This window comes from Neopsephotus bourkii, unplaced genomic scaffold, assembly GCF_033783945.1.
Source record: "Neopsephotus bourkii isolate Nb327-2 ecotype Australia unplaced genomic scaffold, CSIRO-AGI_Nbou_v1 NB_787, whole genome shotgun sequence".
NCBI classification, from domain to species: Eukaryota; Metazoa; Chordata; class Aves; order Psittaciformes; family Psittacidae; genus Neopsephotus; species Neopsephotus bourkii.
Genome location: NW_026901283.1, coordinates 433111 through 445640, shown reverse-complemented (window position 1 = coordinate 445640; position 12530 = coordinate 433111). Strand labels below are relative to the sequence as shown.

The 12530-nt window shown below is 43.0% G+C and overlaps 2 long non-coding RNA genes across 7 annotated transcripts in view; both read right to left on the bottom strand.

Annotated features, from left to right (window-relative positions):
• The window catches only part of LOC133213160 (uncharacterized), a 138215-nt gene extending 128167 nt beyond the window's left edge, over positions 1 to 10048 (bottom strand). For 5 of the 6 annotated variants that reach the window (XR_009725707.1, XR_009725710.1, XR_009725708.1 and 2 more), the window contains exon 1: positions 8841 to 10048. This is a non-coding gene — a long non-coding RNA (uncharacterized LOC133213160). The remainder of the gene's footprint in view (positions 1 to 8840) is intronic. The other variant, XR_009725706.1, reaches the window with a different exon arrangement.
• LOC133213161 (uncharacterized) overlaps positions 1 to 12530 on the bottom strand; it is a 403544-nt gene that overhangs the window by 294874 nt on the left and 96140 nt on the right. The window lies entirely within an intron of this gene.

Sequence of the window (12530 nt, the reverse complement as noted above, 5' to 3'; positions counted from 1 at the left end):
CATCAATACTGCTCTCAGTTGTGCCCTTTGGCTCATCTTCAATTTCTTACCGTATTCCTCAATGGAATATAAATTCCAATGGATTCCTCAATGAATACTAGATATCTATCTAGCATAAAAAAAATTAAAATTCCAGTATATTATAATTTTATATATATGAAGAAGTACATATTAATGAAATAGAGAAATTAACACTGAGCAGAGACCATTTGTAAGATCTAAAAATACTTCACTTGCTGAACTGCAATGAAGATTAATAGATAGAGCTTTATACACAGTACTTAGCTATGGATAAATACTGCAATTAATTACATGCATGTGAATTTGAAGAGGAAAAATATTATCCCTTCGTGTTCCATAACACTGGCAGCCTTAGGTCGAAGTATCATTTCAAAGCATTTCTTGGCTGAATCTAGTATTCCACTCTTTTGAGGAAAGTTGCTGGATACCACTTAAAAGACCAATAATCTTGCAAAGAGGAAGACCACATTACCACAAGCAACTAAGCAGCCTTCCGAGTATCAGTTATTAGAGAACATTTACCAACAGGCCTGGCATGCTTTAAAATAACTTAATATTATCTTCTAGCGATTGCAGGATATGTGGCTGTTTAAATTACACACTAAGTATACGAGATCAACTCCCAAGAAAAGTCTTTCAGGTAGAAGCTCCAAAACCCTCCTACAGCAACGCATTTCATGGTTTGCCCCTTACATGTTGATGTTATGCCTGAAGTCGGACTACAGTAGTAACTGATTTTTCAGGCTGGCAACAAAATAGGGAGGACAGGGGAGGGTCCTGACTGCAGCCCTTCTGAAGTTCTCATTTCTTTTCTCACATCAGTGAAAGCAAGCCATTTCACTGGGCACAAAACATGCTTTCAGTATGAAACATTTCATTTGTGGGTGCTTAGAGGAAAATCAAATAAAGCAAAGGGCCAGATGCACAAAACTGCAGAAGGTCACTGCAAGTCCCACTTACTTAAAGGCAGGTAGACCGCACCCCTCATCTCAAATCTCTTCCTTTCCTTGACTGAGAAGGGATGGATCCTCATCATGAACACAGCATCATGTTGGCTAGAGACCCTTAATAGTACCCTGGCAATAGAGGAGACTGGAACCCAGGAAGGTGGTGCTGGGGGGTACTGCATAGTCTGATATAAATCAGGAAGAAATTCAGAGGCAGAGACCAGAGCCTCTTCACTGTATCCTAAGTCTCTTAAATGCCTTGCTTGCAGCTTTGCCCAAATTATAAGCCTTATATAAAATACTTCAATATCAGTTGAGATACCGGTGGAATCAGATATATATATCCTAAGCCAGAGGTCAGGACAGCTCCTTTAGAGATAGGGCCTCTCAGCTCTAAACTTCACTACATCTGCTTAGCTTCAGGAAGGAGGACTGAGGGATGCCCTCACTTATCTTGCCTACTTCTGCCTAAAACCAGCAGGCTGCTGGAATGCTGCTTCTGTAGGTTTACATTTCCAACAGCAGAAACACATTGGCTTCCACAGCCTTGTCTTCTGCACTAAACATGATGACCAACACTAATAGATTCTGAAAGCAAGCCCCACCCTTACCACCTGCCCCACAGCTGCCCCACCACCACCTGTCTCTCCCTGTACCCTGTGTACCCAAAAAAATTCATTATAAGCTGAATAAACTGAGATATCAGAAGCCATAACTTGCGGGAAATACAATCTTTTCCTTCAACCTGCTTTTGTGGCTCCCTTATCTGAAAGGACACCTACTTTGGAGGCTGACTCAGGGTAGGGGATGTGCGGGTCTGCCCTCAGAGAAGGTGATGCCCACACTTTCACAAGCAAACCGGATGGAGAGTTGCCTGCTTGTGCAGGCATGCCAGCCTGCCAAGGCCTTTTACTTCCATTCTCACAAGAGAGGAAGGATCAACCCCTACTTTTTACACTTGAGAGATTAAGCCTTAAGGATAAACCACTGTGTTATATTACTGAAAGTATCTTTCCAATTGCATTGCTCATCACACTAATGCGTTCCTGCTTTGACATTCCAGAAAGTCTTCTGTGACCCCCATCCCCAGCACACTCCGTGTGTGCCCCAGTGCTCTGCAGCCACCAGATAGCATTGATGTCCCCTAACGAGAGCAAGCCCTTCCTTTTCCTGGCTGTCAGGCAAGCACTGTGACTCAGCAGAAGCTACTGTATGAATAAAAGCATTAGGACAGATCTACCTTGACATAAGCAGCCCTTGGGCACATTCCTGGCAATGCCAGAGCACCCGGATGTGATTGCAAGTGTGTTTCATGCATGCTTTAAGGTATTTTTGTGGTGCTAGGGAGATGTAAAGTAGCCTCAGAATAAATGGAATCAGGTCCAAGAAGGACAGAAATGCTACAATGGCATTTCTGTGGGAACTTTCCCAAAAGTCATCTCCCACTGAAACTCTACTCTACTCTGATGCTTGTTCTGCTGGTCACATGTGGCTCCCAGACCTTCTCAGCTCATCAGCCTCTGAACACATGTGATGGCGTCTCTGTGTGGTAGGAAAAAAAAGGGAAAAAAGAAAAAAGGTTGCTCCGCTTCCAACTCCACAAAGGATATGAGCAAGCTGTGTATGCTTCTGCAGTCCATGTCAGTCAGTAAAATTAGATCCTTACAGCCCCATCCCTTGAAGGCATCTAACTAGCTACACATCAGGCTGTACACAGGGCTCTCTTAGAGGTACGAGTGCAGCAGGAGAACGGTAAGAATGCTGGCTTGGTTCTGCCATTGCCAGGACCTTTCCAACAGCTGGTCATCTTAAAGACAGCAGCAGTGAAGAGACTGCAAAGGCTATGGGAGATATAATGGGTACTTGTCAAATATTGCAGCATAGATATATTTAGTGTTTTCTTTATTACGACTTTCAGATAAGCTTTTAAGTAAAACATAGGAGTAAAATATCTGCACAATTATAGTCATGGCTTTGTTTTTCTTGCTTGCTTTTGCTTGAGTTTGAAGATGAAAACAAACAGTCCAAGATATCCTGAAGAGAATCTAGATACATAAAGTTCTTGTTAATTATGTCTATAGGGAAAAATAGGCTGCTTCTCTTCAAATATTCAAAATAATGTTTCATGCCATGGTCAGTGCAATAAAATGAACAGGTTGATTGTTTAAGGGCAAGAGGGATGATTTTTCCAAAGATGGCCAGTACTATCTATGGAGTCTATGCTGAAGCTTATACTCACAAGCCTTTTACAGCACTGCTGCCATTCCATGCAAATTCCTTTGCTAACTGCATATTAGAAGTATTCACAATGATCTTTTTAACCTCTCTGTGTCCCCAGTAAGAAGGAAGTTGACTGGAAGTGCAGATACCAATAAGCACTCTTATGAAACTTAAACTGAGGATGACCCAAAGATTGTCATTTTGGACATTTTACTTTTTTCCTTTATATTAAGTCAAGAGCTTAAAAAAAAAAAAAAAAAAGAAACTAGGGAAAAGCCTCCTGAAAGGGTTAATTTTTTCCCTTACAGCTTCTCTAAGCGGAACTTATATTTTTTGTCTGACTTAAGGATATGGAATAGAAAGGCTGCCAACATCTGTTGTGGTCAGAGACAGATAAAAGAGACTAATTGAGAGCTGGAAGAACCTATGTACAGCATTCTGTGTTGCCTTACCCTTTCCATAAAAGCATGCAAAATAGTATTTGATAGTATGGAAGATGATGCTAACCTCAACTTCTTCACTGTAGAGACCAAGGAGGTTCACATGTATTCAAGTACCCTCATCACACCGAGACAGACAGCACAATGTGAAACATTTGACTTCTAACTGGGGAATTCCAAGCTGAGAATATTTCAGAAACACTGAATATATAATCACACTGCTATATAATGGGAATGAATAAAGACAGGCAGGCAATTTGTGAGCTTACAGGTATTGGGACCAATATTGATTTAGCCTGCTGACCATGGAGAAAGTTGCACAGAACAGATTAAGATGCTAATTAACTTTTGATGTGGATTAGCCCAAACTCTGAAGGTACTCAGTGCAAGACTACTCCCATACAGACTTAAGAATCATAGAATAGTTAGGGTTGGAAAGGACCTTAAGATCATCTAGTTCCAACCCTCATGCCATGGGCAGGGACACCTTGCACTAAATCATGTCACCCAAGACTCCATCCAGCCTGGCCTTGAACACCTCCAGTGATGGAGCATTCACAACTTCTGTGGGGATCCCATTCCAGTGCCTAAGGAAAGGTAATGTGATTTGCATTCACACCTTAATTCAGTTAAACATACTTCATGTAGACAAACCCTTCAAATCACTGCAACCAGCAACTATTTTCAAGGAAACCAATTGCATTATGGTAGTATATAACAGGCATATAATCAAAACCAGCTCAAAATCTACCTTGCAAAACTACTATGCCCATCTATATTTACCTTCGTCAGGGTTGATCTCACTATAGGAAGGAAACTTCAATATCTGAACTGGATTTTGAGTAACAGCTGTTTTACTACAGGAAGGGAGCATTTTACAGGCAGGCAGCTTAATCACATTACAAGTGAGACTGAAGTGACATCAAATGTTTAGTCTCTAAGTGCTCTTTTGGTGCATGCTCTGCTGTCCTTGCTCCAAGGAAGCACCCAGTGAAACCAGCAGAAACTCTGCCCAAGGAAGGGTAGCCAGCCTGCCTCTTTTCATAAAGCAAGAGTTACAACTCACCCATTGTTTACATCAGGAGGTAAAATACAGGCATGGAACTAAAACTCCCTGACAGCAGGACCATGGCATACACTGCTGCCAGGGTAGAGAACAGAAGTAGCCATAGGGACTGGGGTAGCTGCCCAGCTTCTGGGAAGGGTAGAGCTGGAGAAGCCCCACATTCATTTCGTCTCCTAAGAGGTGTCCCAGTCCTTCTTCAAATGAATGACCAAACTTAGCAGTATTTCTCTCTACCTTTTACATGCTGATATAGCCTCGAAAGTACATCTCAGCTTTCTGCAGAGGTACAGAACATTATTGGGTTATAGAGTAACCAATCAAAACCTCAGTTTAGAGAAATTCTCCTTTAGATACCTCCATCCATTTTAAAATTTACTTTGCACTTCTTGGTCTTAATAGCCTGGAAAGCCTCACCAAACATTGCTCACCTGACCTAGAACAGTCCAGCTGGAAGGGACAAGAATCATTCAATTGCCTGAACACTTCAGAGCTGACCAAAAGTTCAAACACATTATTACAAGCATTGTCCAAATGGTCCTTAAACACCAACAGGCTTGGGGCATCACCCACCTCTCTAGGAAGTTTGTTGCAGTTTCTGATCACCCTCTGTAAAGAAATACTTCTTATTGTCAAGTCTGAACCTCCACAACACAGCTTTATCAGATTATGAAGCACTGTTTTACACCTGCACTGAATTAACAATTAGGGACTCTTAATATAAAGACCAGTTTCTTCTCATATACTTCTAACTGCACATGCCTTTCACAAAACAGGTCTAAACTTAGAAGCTGGCTTTATGAACTCATCCCTCCATTGCCAAACTTTTAAATAATTTTTCTACAAGCAGCACATTTATGTATTAAATATACAAAGAATTATTAAATCATCTTTATTGAGGGTTTACCACTGTTAGAGACATATTTTGCAACATTAAAAGCCTCCAAATGTGTTTTCCAAATATGTTTTAAATTATTTACAAGTATTTATTTTGTCATACTGAGGTTTTTTGCAAATATAAATGTGTTTTGAATAACTGATCTTTACTTTAGATGCATGGAAATCAATTATTTAAAACATGTTTTGAGGTTTAAACAACTCTATCGTATCTACCTCTTCCATAGTCTCAGGCTGCATATATCAAAATCAAGAGGCATGCTGCCACTTAAAGACAACTTGCTATACCTAAATGAAGCATCTGATACAGCTCTCAGATCCCACTGCATGTCTCCCAGTTGTTAAATCATATGCCCAGGAGGCTAATAGCTTTGTGCAAAATGTGATCTAGCAGGATTTTGCCATCCAAAACCTGCCAGCCTCTAGATCTGTATTTCTATGACTGCAATGGTAGCTCCCTGCAAGCATACAGGGCAAGAAACGGGAGGCTTTAGTACACCACACAAGTTCATATTCCACAATCCAAAATAGAGTTATCTGGAGCCAATTTACTGAATGTAATTTATACCAGACCCTCGCTGGAATGACTTGCACTCTTGCGGCTCTTCAGATGTATATCCAATAGGGAGCTGTCGCTCTGTATGAGTTTTAATACAGAGGTCCAAGTACAAAATCCAGTACCCAGAGACACCATGTGGCTTTGCAGTTCTCTTAGAAAGAAGCTGAGCCAAGAGCTCAGCAGCTGGGCTATGCATACATGGAGTTGTCCTACTTTTGACAGCTACAGTATGGGTTATTTTCTTCTTTAAGATTCAACAGTATCCTTCAACAAATAATGAAGTAAAAAAGTTATAATGAAGTTTTCAGCCTAAGAAGCTGTGTCCTCACTATGTCTGCTTTTCAACAGATGAGATGAGGTACCGGAAGGCTAAGCCCGTATCACACTGGCAGTCAGTGAAGGAGCAAAATAGTGAACAGCAACCTGCCATGTTCTGGATCACCACCCTAATTTCTAGAGCATCCTTTTAGCTTGAACAGAAAGAAGAAACTCCTTTGCACTGCATGGCCAGGGGTCCCTGAACTGCAAAGCAAGACATCAAGGTTGTGAAGCAGCAAAAACTTCACTGAAATTAAAACAAGTAAATTCTCATTAGCTAGATATGTAAATGGCTTATGCCAGCAATATATCAGGTTCTTAGTCATCCACTTTAATAGGCCCACTCCCCCCTGGGGAATGACTAGAGAACTTTCCTGTATATTTTTTGCCTAAGCAGCTGAAATTGTTACAGCATCAGGTATAGTAACAGTATTTAAGGTTCTCTTATTGCAAGCCCTCAGCCACACACAGCAGTCTCACTAGTTTACAAGTAGTAAGAAAGTTCTTTTAAACCCTCACAGCAGGCAAAACAGAGCAGTACCCTCAACACCAGGGAAATGTAGTTACTGACCACACAGGTGGTGTGGGCACCCAGCCCCACCAAAGCAGGGGACCCACAAGTGAAGGGTAACAGCAATGCCAACATAGAGGCCCCCCAACCTCATGTGCCACCCACCACCCTGCTGGGGCTGGTGTGGTGGCCCAAGCATAGCTCACCATCAAAATGCGGAAAATTGAGACAGATAAGGATGACAAACAATGTTTATGTAGGTGCTCATCCAATTAGGTACTGAGGAAGAGAGAGCCAAGAAAACTCCCTGGGTCATGATGCACTTCAGCTTCCTCCTCCACTGGCAGCCTCACCCATGCAAGCTCAGGGTCACAACGTGCCGAAACTGCCCGCTACACAGCAACAGGCATTCCATCTCTCCCTCACAATGCAAACCATCACACTCACACTCAAGTGCTTATTTATGAAGAAGCAGCGCAAGAGCAGGGTTACCACCCTTGCTTCAACATCTCGCTAGCCAAGAGAGAACCCGTGGTTGCCCATTGCTGGTGGAGGAGGGTGCAGGTCATGGACAACCATGTGCTGAGCTTTAAGCACATGCTGAAATGCTATTCTAAACCCAGAGGGATTTAAGCTTATGTTTAAGATAAGAATTTATCAAGTGCTTTATGAATTAAAAAAAGAAAAAAGAAAAAAAAAGACACCAAAACCACCACAGAAAGCCTTGAGGATACCAAGGAAAAAAAGGACAAGGCTCATTATTATTTTAACAGCAGCCCACTCTTTCAAATTAGTTGATACTTCTGAAGGTTGTTTGAGGGGTAAAGCCATTTCTAGGCTATTAAGTCAGTGTAAGTATTTCCTATGAATAATACTTTGTGATTCAGCTGCCAGATCTCTTATCTGTAGCAATTTCCAGTTAGTAGGTGTCATTTGCACATTGCTTTACATATATAAGTTTTTATGTATTAGCCATGTGTTTCCCAGCTTCACAACAGCTTTCCAAGCATCTACAAAAGAGCTCATTCAGCAGTAGAACACCATAGGGTACAATAGCATCAAATGTATCTTGGGCAACAGATACTTACGTAGGCTTTACCCCTCAGATTGCATCAGAGGAGTATAAACTATAAGGAGTATCAGCTATAGGAAAACAGCATATATTGTTGATCTCATAAGGCCACACATTAAAACATGAGTTAGCAATGGAGAGCATGACTGCAGCTTTCCTTGGACTGACAACATTTTAAACAACTAAAATAAAGGAATACCTTTTCATTCTTTAGCCCGCACATTCGGTGATTTTAAAGCACTTTCTACAGTCTGTCTCCGACAACATCTCTGCCTGCCACCAAACAGTCACAAAAGACAAGAACCCAATCTCAAAAGGCTTACAGTTAAAAACAAAAGAAAAAATTATCTCAAGGAAAACCCTTTGAGGTCAATAAATATTATGCTCCAATTTCACTGATATGTAGACATCCCTGTGCCATATTTAATACACATATACAAGGCCTGCAAAGTAAAACAGCACAGGCTCTAGAAAGGCTGAGGATTAGCACAAGTCAGAAAATGTGATGAGCTTGCCTCAGTTCTTTGACCAAGCATTTAGAATCGTAGAATAGTTAGGGTTGGAAAGGGCCTTAAAATCGCCTAGTTCCAACCGCCCTGCCATGGGCAGGGATGCCTCGCACTAAACCATGTCACCCAAGGCTCTGTCCAGCCTGGCCTTGAACAGTGCCAGGGATGGAGCATTCACAACTTCCCTGGGCAACCCATTCCAGTGCCTCACCACCCTCACAGTAAACTTCTTCATTATATCTAAATGCATCCAGTTATAGCAGACTTACACCAACTTAGATACCTCTTACCCTCCTCCTTCAGAGCCTCAACCTTCTCCACAGCACAACAAGGAGAGCAGCAATTACAAACTGCAGCCCCCATGCACAGCACAGCAGGAAAAAAAAGGAATCTACAGCCCCTCAGCCCTTTAGAGTTTGTTTTGCCACCTGGTGTGAGACACAGCTGGGATGAATCTTCCAGAACTGCTCCACCCTAAACACTAGGCAATGTAATTCATGCAGCCCTCATGCCTGTCAAAGTGGGATCAGGAGTTAATCTATCTCCCAGCAGCAATTCTGTCCACTGGCCAGAGCCTCAACAAGTCCTGTGGAAGGCCCTGAATAAAAGTGTAGTGAGCTCCTTGCAAAGTTCCTGCAGAAATCTTTCCAATCTTCTGCAACAAAAAATGCTACTCTCTCTTCCACAGAAAAAACACCTTCACAGTGATGTGCTGCTTGCAGTCAAAATGATACTGGTATTTCATTGACACACACCTCTTGCAAACAAAAATAGTTGAGAGTTGTCAGATGATAGGGGAGTGCCAACATTTCCCCATGGCAAGACAAAAAGCTATCAGCAGCAGCCTGAAAACAAAAGGGTTGCTTTCTGTTTATAATACTTGAATGTGAGAGCAAACTGGGCCACCCATTTAGAGCTGGATTCCGCTCCCTAACTCTACAGTTATTTTTAACTTCTGTGTTTTTATAACAAGTTGGGCTACAAACTTTGCTACATCTCCTTGTACAAAGAGAATTTACAGACTTTCCGCCAGAATGCTGTATTTTAGATTAGATGGCAATTTTATTTGAAAAGTGACAAGGAAAAAAAGTGGCTTCTCTTATGTGACAGATACGTGCCCCATGTGTATTTGGTTATAATTTATTCATGCTGATGGTGAAATAGATTCCCCTTGTTTTCAGTTGCTGGTGGAGCTCAGAGAGAACATCCACTTCTCACGGCTTTCCAAAGCACATATGTAAGAAACTTAAAGAGTTCGTGGTTTTCTTTCTTTTTTTTTTTTTTTTTTAACATAATTTGGCTGGAATTTTCATATGTAGCAACCACAGGTGGATCGCACCTACAGCTTCCCAGCCGAGCTACTGTGTGTCCAGATGCTTGTGCCACAAGACCTATGCAGCTAGCAGTACATAAAACATCATGAGATTCACCCTGAAATCAAATCTATGAGATCTCACAGAAATTTCTTCCCTCCAACAACTAGGGCTTTCAACAAAAGTTGTGAGATTTATGATAAAAATCACTAGGCATATGAAAATGCCACTGAGGTTAAGTGAAATCTTTAAAAAACATGACTCTGCAAAGGTAAGCAAGTGTGTATTTTGGCCATAGCACTACTGCTGTCTTCTGGGCCTATTGCCACAAAAGCCAGTAAAGCCCACTGCAAGCAAACAGATCAAAAAACTCATTATGTTAACTAGCTACCACATATATCAAATAGAATCATAGAATAGTTAGGGTTGGAAAGGACCTTAAGATCATCTAGTTCTAACCCCTCGCCATGGCCAGGGACACCTCATACTAAACCATGTCACTCTGTCCAACCTGGCGTTGAACACCGCCAGGGATGGAACATTCACAACTTCTGTGGGCAACCCATTCCAGTGCCTCACCACCCTAACAGGAAAGAATTTCCTCCTTATATCCAGTCTAAACTTCCCCTGTTTAAGTTTTAACCCAGTACCCCTTGTCCTACCACTACAGTCCCTAATGAAGATTCGATTCCCTCCCCAGCATCCCTATAGGCCCCCGTCAGATACTGGAAGGCTGCTATGAGGTCTCCACGCAGCCTTCTCTTCTCCAGGCTGAACAGCCCCAACTTTCTTAGCCGATCTTCATATGGGAGGTGCTCCAGTCCCCAGATCATTCTCGTGGCCCTCCTCTGGACTTGTTCCAACAGATCCATGTCCTTTTTATGTTGAGGACACCAGAACTGCACACAATACTCCAGGTGAGGTCTCACAAGAGCAGAGTAGAAGTGCAGGATCACCTCCTTCAACCTGCTGGTCACGCTCCTTTTGATGCAGCCCAGGATACATTTGGCTTTCTGGGCTGCGAGTGCACACTGAAGCCAGCTCATATTCAGTTACTCATCGACCAACACCCCCAAGTCCTTCTCCGCAGGGCTGCTCTGAATCTCTTCTCTGCCCAGCCTGTAGCTGTGCCTTCATGAGGTTGGCATCAGCCCACCTCACAAGTGTGTCAAGGTCCCTCTGGGTGGCATTCCTTCCCTCCAGCGTATCAACCGAATCACACAGCTTGGTGTCATCGGCAAACTTGCTGAGGGCGCACTCAATCCCACTGTCCATGTCACCAACAAAGATGTTGAACAAGACCGGTCCCAACACCGATCCCTGAGGGACACCATTCGTTACTGGTCTCCAATTGGACATTGAGCCATTGACCACAACTCTTTGTGTGCGGCCATTCAGACAGTTCTTTATCCACCGAGTGGTCCATCCATCAAATTGATGTCTCTCCAATTTAGAGACAATGATGTCCTGTGGGACAGTGTTGAACGCTTTACACATGTCCAGGTAGATGACACCAACTGATCTACCCCTGTCCATCAGTTCTGTAGCCCCATCATAGGAGGCCACCAAATTGGTGAGGCAGGATTTGCCCTTAGTGAAGCCATGCTGGCTGTCACCAAGCACCTTGTTGATTTTCATGTGCCTTAGCATGCCTTCCAGGAGAATCTGCTCCAAGATTTTGCCAGGCACAGAGGTGAGACTGACTGGTCTGTAATTCCCTGGGTCATCCATTTTCCCTTTCTTGAAAATGGGGGTTATATTTCCCTTTTTCCAGTCACTGGGAACTTCACCTGACTGCCATGATTTTTCAAATATGATCAACAGTGTCTTAGCAACTTCATTCGCCAGCTCTTTCAGGACCCACGGATGGGTTCCATCAGGACCTATGGACTTTTGCACGTTCAGGTTCTTAAGATGGTCTCAAACCAGATCCTCTCCTACAGTGAGCCCAAGGTCTTCATTCTCACAGTTCCTGTGTCTGCCTTCCAAGACTTGCGTGGTGAGGTCAGAGCCTTTGCCAGTGAAGAGTGAGGCAAAGAAGTCATTCAGAACCTCAGCCTTCTCCAAATCCTGTGTAGCTAGTTCTCCCGAGAGCTTCCTGAGGGGGCCTGTGTTCTCCCTAGTCTGTTTTTTATTTGCTATGTACTTGTGGAATCCCTTCCTGTTATCCTTAATATCCCTAGCCAAGTTTAATTCTAACTGGGCCTTAGCTTTCCTAAACTGGTCCCTAGCTTCCCGGACAACATCCCTGTACTCTTCCCAGGCCGTCTGTCCTTGCTACCACCATTTATAAGCCTCTTTTTTCCTTTGAATTTTTCTCAGCAGCTCCTTCTCCATCCAAGGGGGTCTCCTGGCCCTCCTGCTGCACTTCCTTCTGGTTGGGATGCAAAACTCCTGAGCCTGTAGCAGGTGATCCTTGAAGATCAGCCAAGAGTCTTTGGCCCCCCTGCCCTTTAGGGCTATATCCCATGGAACCTTACTAAGCAGGTTCCTGAAGAGTCCAAAGTCTGCTCTTTTCAAGTCCAGGACAGTGAGCTTGCTGCACGCTCTTCTCACTGTCCTGAAGATCTCTAATTCGACCATCTCATGATCACTGTATCCAGGGCTGCCCTGGAGCATCACATTTCCAACGAGCCCTTCCCTGTTGGTGAGCACGAGGT